Consider the following 10,125-nt stretch of genomic DNA (forward strand, 5'->3'; position numbering starts at 1 on the left):
CCCATTGGCGGGGAACAGCAGGTGGCAGCCCCTGCTGAAGTCGTTGGCAGGGATGAGTCTTTGAAAAAACGACAAAGTCCAAACGCTCCAGGCGTGCCGGCCAGGGTGGCGGACCCGGCTGGCTGGGCCGGCGGGAGCTGCGGCTGCCGGGGCTGAGCCGAGTGTCGATGTATGTCGTGAGAACCGGTATGAGGGTAATCCTGGTCGCTCCGGGCCGAGGCACGGTTCCAGGAGGGCGGAAGGAGCGGGCCCGTTTCCCCTGATAGCGCCGACGGCGGTAAATTAGGGCCTCGCAAAACGTCAGGACGAACACCTTTTTTGCATATAAGGGAACGAGCGGTGTGCGGTCCTTGACAAAGTGACTATTTCTCAATGTGCTGAGGAGTGGGGACCGCTCAAAGTCAAAGCACCGCGGCCGCCCCTCTGCCACCTCCCTGGGAGCAGAGTCATCGAGCGCGAGTGTCCCCACTCCGCCTGTCCAGGCCGCGGGGCCGACAGGCTGGCTGGCTGCCCGGGCAGACCCCGCTCTCCGAGCGGCCGGGCCCCAACGTTCGAGAGGTGTAGGAAGCCACCTTGGGGGTGCTGCGGAGGCCCCCCTGACACCGCCTCCAAGCCCTTGCTGAGAGCCCTGTCCTAGCTGCCTGCGCGGGCAGGCGGGACCCCCCAGTAGGCCGTGCACAGCCCGCGGCAGCCACTGCTGAAGCCCAGGGCAGTTGGCAGAGATGAGTCTTTGAGGAAAAACGACAAAGTCCAAACGCTCCAGGCGCCGGCCAGGGGTGCGGACCCGGCTGGACGGGCCGGCGGGAGCTGCGGCGGCTTGGGAAGAGCCGAGTGTCAATGCATGTCCTGAGAACCGGAAAGGGGACAAACTAGTAGCTCCAGGCCGGGATGGAGTTCCAGGAGGTGGGCCTGACTCCGGAGGTTTTCCCCTTGGCATTTTCCCATTGGCCACAATGGGGGAAGTCAAAAAAGCACCCCCAGCAGATGTATGCAGAGGGGCTGGCTGGTGATGGGGAGCGGGCTGTTGGCAGCGGTGTGCTGGCTGCAGAGGTGTGCATGGGCGGCTGCGGAGGGCCCCCTGAGTGCACCTGCCCGTGGTGGCTGAAAACCCAGGCTGAGCCTCCGATGTGCCCGGGCAGGACCCCAGGAGGCCGGGCACAGAACGCCGGTTGCCCCCTTGCCGTTTGACGAAGCTTGCACGGTCAGAAAAGTTTCAAAGTCCCAATGGGGAGAGAGTGGTGACGGCGAGGGGGTGCTGGCTGCTCCAGGGGCCGGGGGCAACCCCTGGAGGCTGGGCACGGACCGCGGCCGCCCCCCTTGCAGTCGGACAATGTCTGAGGAGACAAGTCATGAAAATGACAAAGTCCAAACGCTCCAGGCGTGCCGGCCAGGGGTGCGGACCCGGCTGGCCGGGCCGGCGGGGGCTGCAGCTGCCGGTGCTGAGCCGAGTGTCAGTGCAGGTCCTGAGAACCGGGAAGGGGACAAACCGGTGGCTCCAGGCCGAGCTCTAGTTCCAGGAGGTCGGCCTGACTCTGGAGGTTTTCCCCTTGGCTTTTCCCCATAGGCCAAAAGGGGGGAAGTCAAAAAAGCACCCCCGCCAGATGTATGCAGAAGGGGCTGGCTGGTGATGGGGAGCGGGCTGTTGGCAGCGGTGTGCTGGCTGCAGAGGTGTGCATGGGCGGCTGCGGAGGGCCCCCTGAGTGCACCTGCCCGTGGTGGCTGAAAACCCAGGCTGAGCCTCCGATGTGCCCGGGCAGGACCCCAGGAGGCCGGGCACAGAACGCCGGTTGCCCCCTTGCCGTTTGACGAAGCTTGCACGGTCAGAAAAGTTTCACAGTCCCAACGGGGAGAGAGTGCTGACGGTGAGGGGGTGCTGGCTGCTCCAGGGGCCGGGAGGGAGGCCCTGGATGTGGGCCTGGGGGTGTGGAGGGGCCCCCTGAGAGCACCTACCAGCAGTTGCTCAAGACCCTGCCTGAGCCTCCGGTGTTGCAGGGTAGGACACCCATTGGCGGGGAACAGCAGGTGGCAGCCCCTGCTGAAGTCCTTGGCAGTTGGCAGAGATGAGTCTTGGAGAAAAAAAACGACAAAGTCCAAACTGCTCCGGGCGCCGGTCAGGGGGGCGGACCCGGCTGGCCGGGCCGAGGGGAGCTGCGGCGGCTGGGGAAGAGCCGAGTGTCAAGGCATGTCCTGAGAACCGGGAAGGGGGCAAACCAGTAGCTCCAGGCCGAGCTGGAGTTCCAGGAGGTTGGCCTGACTCTGGAGGTTTTCCCCCTGGCTTTTCCCCATAGGCCAAAATGGGGGAAGTCAAAAAAGCACCCCCGCCAGATGTATGCAGAAGGGGCTGGCTGGTGATGGGGAGCGGGCTGTTGGCAGCAGTGTGCTGGCTGCAGAGGGCCCCCGAGGTGCTGCACCTACCAGTAGTTGCTCAAGACCCCCCCTGACCCTCCGGTGTTGCAGGGCAGGACACCCAGGAGGCGGGGAACAGCCGTGGCAGCCCCTGCTGAATCCCACGGCAGTTGGCAGAGATGAGTCTTTGAGAAAAACGACAAAGTCCAAACGCTCCAGGCGCCGGCCACGGAGGGCGGACCCGGCTGGCCGGGCCGGCGGGAGCTGCGGCGGCTGGGGCTGAGCCGAGTGTCGATGCTTGTCGTGAGAACCGGTATGAGGGTAATCCTGGGCCCTCGGGGCCGAGGCACGGTTCCAGGAAGGCGGAAGGAGCGGGCCTGTTCCCCCTGATAGCGCCGACGGCGGTAAATTAAGGCCTCGCAAAACGTCAGGACGAACACCTTTTTTGCATATAAGGGAACGAGCGGTGTGCGGTCTTTGACAAAGTGACTATTTCTCAGAGTGCTGGGAAGGGAGTGGGGGCCGCTCAAAGTCAAAGCACCGCGGCCGCCCCTCTGCCACCTCCCTGGGAGCAGAGTCATCGAGCGCGAGTGTCCCCACTCCGCCTGTCCAGGCCGCGGGGCCGACAGGCCGGCTGGCTGCCCGGGTAGACCCCGCTCTCCGAGCGGCCGGGCGCCACGTTCAAGAGGTGTACGAAGCCACCTGTGGGGGGTCTGCGGAGGCCCCCCTGAGAGCGCTGATAACCCTGTCCTAGCTGCCTGCGCGGGCAGGCGGGACTCCCCCAGGAGGCCGTGCACAGCCCGCGGCAGCCACTGCTGAAGCCCAGGGCAGTTGGCAGAGATGAGTCTTTGAAAAAACGACAAAGTCCAAACGCTCCAGGCGCCGGCCACGGGGGGCGGACCCGGCTGGCCGGGCCGGCGGGAGCTGCGGCTGCCGGGGCTGAGCCGAGTGTCAATGCATGTCGTGAGAACCGGTATGAGGGTAATCCTGGTCGCTCCGGGCCGAGGCACGGTTCCAGGAGGGCGGAAGGAGCGGGCCCGTTTCCCCTGATAGCGCCGACGGCGGTAAATTAGGGCCTCGCAAAACGTCAGGACGAACACCTTTTTTGCATATAAGGGAACGAGCGGTGTGCGGTCTTTGACAAAGTGACTATTTCTCAATGTGCGGAGTGGGGACCGCTCAAAGTCAAAGCACCGCGGCCGCCCCTCTGCCACCTCCCTGGGAGCAGAGTCATCGAGCGCGAGGGTCCCCACTCCGCCTGTGCAGGCCGCGGGGCCGACAGGCTGGCTGGCTGCCCGGGCGACCCCCCTCCGAGATGCCGGGCCGGGGCAGACTGTGCAAACGCGCGCGGGCGTGTTTTCTTCCCCTGGGGTGGAGCCCTTCCACCCCACGCCGTCCGAGGCCCGTTGGCCTCGGGCGGCCTGCCTCCGAGAGTGGGAGAGAGACGGAGGACGGCGGCCCGCGGCGGCGCGAGGCGTCCCCGTTGCTCCACCACGACTGCCAGCCGGTCGATCCTACCGGTAGCCTGGGCTTGTCTCCGCTCCGCCTGTCCAGGCCGCGGGGCCCACAGGCGGCTTGCCTGGGAAGACCCCGCTCTCACCGAGCGGCCGGGCGCCACGTTCAAGAGGTGTACGAAGCCACCTGTGGGGGGTCTGCGGAGGCCCCCCTGAGAGCGCTGATAACCCTGTCCTAGCTGCCTGCGCGGGCAGGCGGGACCCCCAAGAGGCCGGGCACAGCCCGCGGCAGCCCCCGCCGAAGTCCACGGCAGTTGGCAGAGACGAGTCTTGGAGAGAAAACGACAAAGTCCAGACGCTCCAGGCGCCGGCCAGGGGTGCGGACCCGGCTGGCCGGGCCGGCGGGAGCTGCGGCTGCCGGGGCCGAGCCGAGTGTCGACGCATGTCGTGAGAACCGGTATGAGGGTAATCCTGGGCCCTCGGGGCCGAGCTACGGTTCCATGAAGGCGGAAGGAGCGGGCCTGTTTCCCCTGATAGCGCCGACGACGGTAAAATAAGGGCTCGCAAAACGTCAGGACGAACACCTTTTTTGCATATAAGGGAACGAGCGGTGTGCGGTCTTTGACAAAGTGACTATTTCTCAGAGTGCTGGAGTGGGGACCGCTCAAAGTCAAAGCACCGCGGCCGCCCCTCTGCCACCTCCCTGGGAGCAGAGTCATAGAGCGCAAGTGTCCCCACTCCGCCTGTGCAGGCCGCGGGGCCAACAGGCTGGCTGGCTGGCTGCCCGGGCGACCCCCCTCCGAGATGCCGGGCTGAGGCGTAGGCAGCCGCCTCCATCACCACCACCCAAGGCGAGAGAGTGGGTCAACGGGAGAGCCGTCGCGGCCGGGGGACCCTCGCCGCGCCCATGTCCGGGGAAGGACCACAAGGGCCCTGCTCCCCGGCGCCCCGGCGAGCGGGTTCACCCTCGGCGCGTACGGCTCTCGAGGATGGGGAAGGGACGCGCGTGGGCGTCCCTCCCGTCCCCCGCGGAAGAAGGCGAGCGACTCTGCGCGTCGGGACACCCCGCGGAGCCCCCTGCGGGGGGAGTACTCCGGGGGAGAAGCGTGGCGCAGGGGGTGCAGCCCTTTCCCAGGCCACCGTGCGACGGCGTCGGTGGGGCCGACGCCGAGAGAGAGAACGATCCGGGCTCTCCCGCCTCAGGGCGGCCGAGAGCGGGGCCACGGGCCCCACGTTTGGTGACGGTTTTCCCGAAAGCGAAGGACCCCCGCCTGTCCCCTCGGGCTCCGGCCGATGCGGGCGGTCCAGGGCGGGGATAGGGGACGGCGGCCTGCGGACGACGCGCTTTATCCCCAGAAGGAGCGAGGCATGAGGGGGTGTTCCACCCCCGCCGGCCGGTCTCGCTCCTTCTCCGGGCTACGCCTCGGCGGAGTAAAGACCCCCGGGTCAACGCTCCCGCGTCCGGGTGCCGCCGCGCGTCCCCTTCCCGCGGGGGGTGGATCCCTTCCACCCCTGGCCGTCCGAGGCCCGTGCGCCTCGGGCGGCCTCCCTTCCGAGAGAGGGAGAGAGAGACGGAGGACGGTGGTCCGCGACGGCGCGAGACGTCCAAGTTGTGTTCCCCACGGCGGCTACCCGGTCGATCCCGCCCGCCGGTAGCCTTGGCTTGCCCCCACTCCGCCTGTCCAGGCCGCGTGGCCGACAGGCTGTTTGCCCGGGTAGACCCTGCTCTCACCGAGCGGCCGGGCCCCAACGTTCAAGAGGTGTACGGAAGCCACCTTGGGGTGGAGCCCTTCCACCCCTGGCCGTCCGAGGCCCGTGCGCCTCGGGCGGCCTCCCTTCCGAGAGAGGGAGAGAGAGACGGAGGACGGTGGTCCGCGACGGCGCGAGACGTCCAAGTTGTGTTCCCCACGGCGGCTACCCGGTCGATCCCGCCCGCCGGTAGCCTTGGCTTGCCCCCGCTCCGCCTGTCCAGGCCGCGTGGCCGACGGGCTGTTTGCCCGGGTAGACCCCGCTCTCACCGAGCGGCCGGGCCCCAACGTTCAAGAGGTGTACGGAAGCCACCTTGGGGTGGAGCCCTTCCACCCCTGGCCGTCCGAGGCCCGTGCGCCTCGGGCGGCCTCCCTTCCGAGAGAGGGAGAGAGAGACGGAGGACGGTGGTCCGCGACGGCGCGAGACGTCCAAGTTGTGTTCCCCACGGCGGCTACCCGGTCGATCCCGCCCGCCGGTAGCCTTGGCTTGTCCCCGCTCCGCCTGTCCAGGCCGCGGGGCCGACGGGCTGTCTGCCCGGGTAGACCCTGCTCTCACCGAGCGGCCGGGCCCCAACGTTCAAGAGGTGTACGGAAGCCACCTTGGGGTGGAGCCCTTCCACCCCTGGCCGTCCGAGGCCCGTGCGCCTCGGGCGGCCTCCCTTCCGAGAGAGGGAGAGAGAGACGGAGGACGGTGGTCCGCGACGGCGCGAGACGTCCAAGTTGTGTTCCCCACGGCGGCTACCCGGTCGATCCCGCCCGCCGGTAGCCTTGGCTTGCCCCCACTCCGCCTGTCCAGGCCGCGTGGCCGACAGGCTGTTTGCCCGGGTAGACCCTGCTCTCACCGAGCGGCCGGGCCCCAACGTTCAAGAGGTGTACGGAAGCCACCTTGGGGTGGAGCCCTTCCACCCCTGGCCGTCCGAGGCCCGTGCGCCTCGGGCGGCCTCCCTTCCGAGAGAGGGAGAGAGAGACGGAGGACGGTGGTCCGCGACGGCGCGAGACGTCCAAGTTGTGTTCCCCACGGCGGCTACCCGGTCGATCCCGCCCGCCGGTAGCCTTGGCTTGCCCCCGCTCCGCCTGTCCAGGCCGCGTGGCCGACGGGCTGTTTGCCCGGGTAGACCCCGCTCTCACCGAGCGGCCGGGCCCCAACGTTCAAGAGGTGTACGGAAGCCACCTTGGGGTGGAGCCCTTCCACCCCTGGCCGTCCGAGGCCCGTGCGCCTCGGGCGGCCTCCCTTCCGAGAGAGGGAGAGAGAGACGGAGGACGGTGGTCCGCGACGGCGCGAGACGTCCAAGTTGTGTTCCCCACGGCGGCTACCCGGTCGATCCCGCCCGCCGGTAGCCTTGGCTTGTCCCCGCTCCGCCTGTCCAGGCCGCGGGGCCGACGGGCTGTCTGCCCGGGTAGACCCCGCTCTCACCGAGCGGCCGGGCCCCAACGTTCAAGAGGTGTACGGAAGCCACCTTGGGGTGGAGCCCTTCCACCCCTGGCCGTCCGAGGCCCGTGCGCCTCGGGCGGCCTCCCTTCCGAGAGAGGGAGAGAGAGACGGAGGACGGTGGTCCGCGACGGCGCGAGACGTCCAAGTTGTGTTCCCCACGGCGGCTACCCGGTCGATCCCGCCCGCCGGTAGCCTTGGCTTGTCCCCGCTCCGCCTGTCCAGGCCGCGGGGCCGACGGGCTGTCTGCCCGGGTAGACCCCGCTCTCCGAGCGGCCGGGCCCCAACGTTCAAGAGGTGTACGGAAGCCACCTTGGGGGGGCTGCGGTGCCCCCCTCCCCGAGAGTGCCTCCCAGGCCGAGGGAGCCCGGCGGTCGAGTGTCGTAGGAAAGCGCGTGCCACGGCTGTGTCGGTCACAGGGGCCAGAGGTAGTTTGGGCAACGGCTTAGATCCGTATGAAGCTCATCCTTTCCGGCCTGTTCTGGCGGCGGCTAGGCGTGCGCGCACGGCACGACGCCCCTGGCTCCAGCGATGCGACGGCGCCCCGCACCCCACTCTCCGGGCCGAGCAGAGTGGCCGCTCTCGCTCCTTGGAGCAGAGCCCCCGAGTGCAAGTGTCCCCGCTCCGCCTGTCCAGGCCGCGGGGCCGACAGGCTGTCTGCCCGGGTAGACCCCGCTCTCCGAGCGGCCGGGCGCCACGTTCAAGAGGTGTACGAAGCCACCTTGGGGGGCTGCGGTGCCCCCCGCCCCGAGAGTGCCTCCCAGGCCGAGGGGAGCCTGGCGGTCGAGTGTCGTAGGAAAGCGCGTGCGCGGCTGTGTCGGTCACACGGGCCAGAGTTAGTTTGGGCAACGGCTTAGATCCGTATGCAGCTCAACCTTTCCGGCCTGTTCTGGCGGCGGCTAGGCGCGCGCGAACGTCACGACGCCCCTGGTTCCAGCGAGGCGACGGCGCCCCGCACCCCGCTCTCCGGGCCGTGCAGAGCGGCCGCTCTCGCTCCTTGGAGCAGAGCCCCCGAGCGCAAGAGTCCCCGCTCCGCCTGTCCAGGCCGCGGGGCCGACAGGCTGTCTGCCCGGGTAGACCCCGCTCTCCGAGCGGCCGGGCCCCAACGTTCAAGAGGTGTACGGAAGCCACCTTGGGGGGCTGCGGTGCCCCCCGCCCCGAGAGTGCCTCCCAGGCCGAGGGAGCCCGGCGGTCGAGTGTCGTAGGAAAGCGCGTGCGCGGCTGTGTCGGTCACACGGGCCAGAGTTAGTTTGGGCAACGGCTTAGATCCGTATGCAGCTCAACCTTTCCGGCCTGTTCTGGCGGCGGCTAGGCGTGCGCGCACGGCACGACGCCCCTGGCTCCAGCGATGCGACGGCGCCCCGCACCCCACTCTCCGGGCCGAGCAGAGTGGCCGCTCTCGCTCCTTGGAGCAGAGCCCCCGAGCGCAAGTGTCCCCGCTCCGCCTGTCCAGGCCGCGGGGCCAACAGGCTGTCTGCCCGGGTAGACCCCGCTCTCCGAGCGGCCGGGCGCCACGTTCAAGAGGTGTACGAAGCCACCTTGGGGGGCTGCGGTGCCCCCCGCCCCGAGAGTGCCTCCCAGGCCGAGGGAGCCCGGCGGTCGAGTGTCGTAGGAAAGCGCGCGCGCGGCTGTGTCACACGGGCCAGAGTTAGTTTGGGCAACGGCTTAGATCCGTATGCAGCTCAACCTTTCTGGCCTGTTCTGGCGGCGGCTAGGCGCGCGCGAACGTCACGACGCCCCTGGTTCCAGCGAGGCGACGGCGCCCCGCACACAACTCTCCGGGCCGAGCAGAGCCCCCGAGCGCAAGAGTACCTGCTCCGCCTGCCCAGGCCGCGGGGCCGACAGGCTGTCTGCCCGGGTAGACACCGCTCTCTCCGAGCGGCCGGGCCGCAACGTTCAAGAGGTGTACGAAGCCACCTTGGGGGGCTGCGGAGCCCCCCCTCCCCATGAGAGCGCCTCACAGGCTTTGCTGATAACCCCGTCCTAGCTGCCTGCGCGGGCAGGCGGGACCCCCAGGAGGCCGCGCATAGCCCGCGGCAGCCACCGCTGAAGTCCACAGCAGTTGGCAGATAGGAGTCTTGGAGAAAAAAACGACAAAGTGCAAACGCTCCAAGCGCCGACCAGGGGTGCGTACCTGGCTGGCCGGGCCGGCGGGAGCTGCGGCTGCTGGAGTTGCACCGAGTGTCGATGCATGTCGTGAGAACCGGTATGAGGTTGAACCTGGGCCCTCGGGGCCGAGGCGCGGTTCCAGGGAGACGGAAGGAGCGGGCGTGTTTCCCCTGATAGCGCCGACGACGGTAAAATAAGGCCTCGCAAAACGTCAGGACGAACACCTTTTTTGCATATAAGGGAACGAGCGGTGTGCGGTCTCTGACCAAGTGAGTATTTCTCAAACTCGAAGCACCCGCGGCGGCCTCCCCTCTGCCGCCACCCCGCACCCTCCTGGGGCAGAGCCACCGAGAGCAAGAGTCCCCCCCACCCCGCCTGCGCAGGCCGCGGGGCCAGCAGGCTGGCCGGCTTGCCCGCCCGGGCGACCCCCCTCCGAGATGCCGGGCCGAGGCCTTCCGCGCCGCCATCCCACGCGAGAGAGTGGGTCGACGTGAGAGCCGACGCGGCCAGGGGACCCTCGCCGCGCCCCTGTCCGGGGCAGGACCTCAAGGGCCGAGCACCCCTACCGAGCCCCGGACGAACTCCGGCGAGCAGGTCCACACGCCGGCGTACGGCTCTCGGCGACGGGGAAGGGGACGCGCGGGCGCCCCTCCCGTCCCCCGAGCCAGAGTCCCGCCCTTGGCCCCCTCCGCGGGGTCACAAGGACGGGCGACCCCCTTCGGTCTACCCTCCCGCCGGGAGGTTGGCTTCGCGCAGACGGTCCGAGGCGGAAGAAGGCGAGCGACCCTGCCGCCGCGACACCTCGCGGAGCCCCCTGCGGGGGGAGCACTCCGGGGGACGCGTGGCTCAGGGATGCAGCCCTTTCCCAGGCACCGTGCGATGGCGTCGGGGGTCGACGCCGAGCGACAACGACCCGAGCTCTCCCGCCTCAGGGCGGCCGAGAGCGCGGCGCGGCCCCCTTTGTTTCGCGTGACGGTTTTCCCGAGCGCGAAGGACCCCCGCCTGTCCCCTCGGGCTTCGGCCGAGGCGGGCGGTCCGG

Source organism: Eleutherodactylus coqui, unplaced genomic scaffold (assembly GCF_035609145.1).
Source record: "Eleutherodactylus coqui strain aEleCoq1 unplaced genomic scaffold, aEleCoq1.hap1 HAP1_SCAFFOLD_866, whole genome shotgun sequence".
In the NCBI taxonomy this organism is placed as follows: domain Eukaryota; kingdom Metazoa; phylum Chordata; class Amphibia; order Anura; family Eleutherodactylidae; genus Eleutherodactylus; species Eleutherodactylus coqui.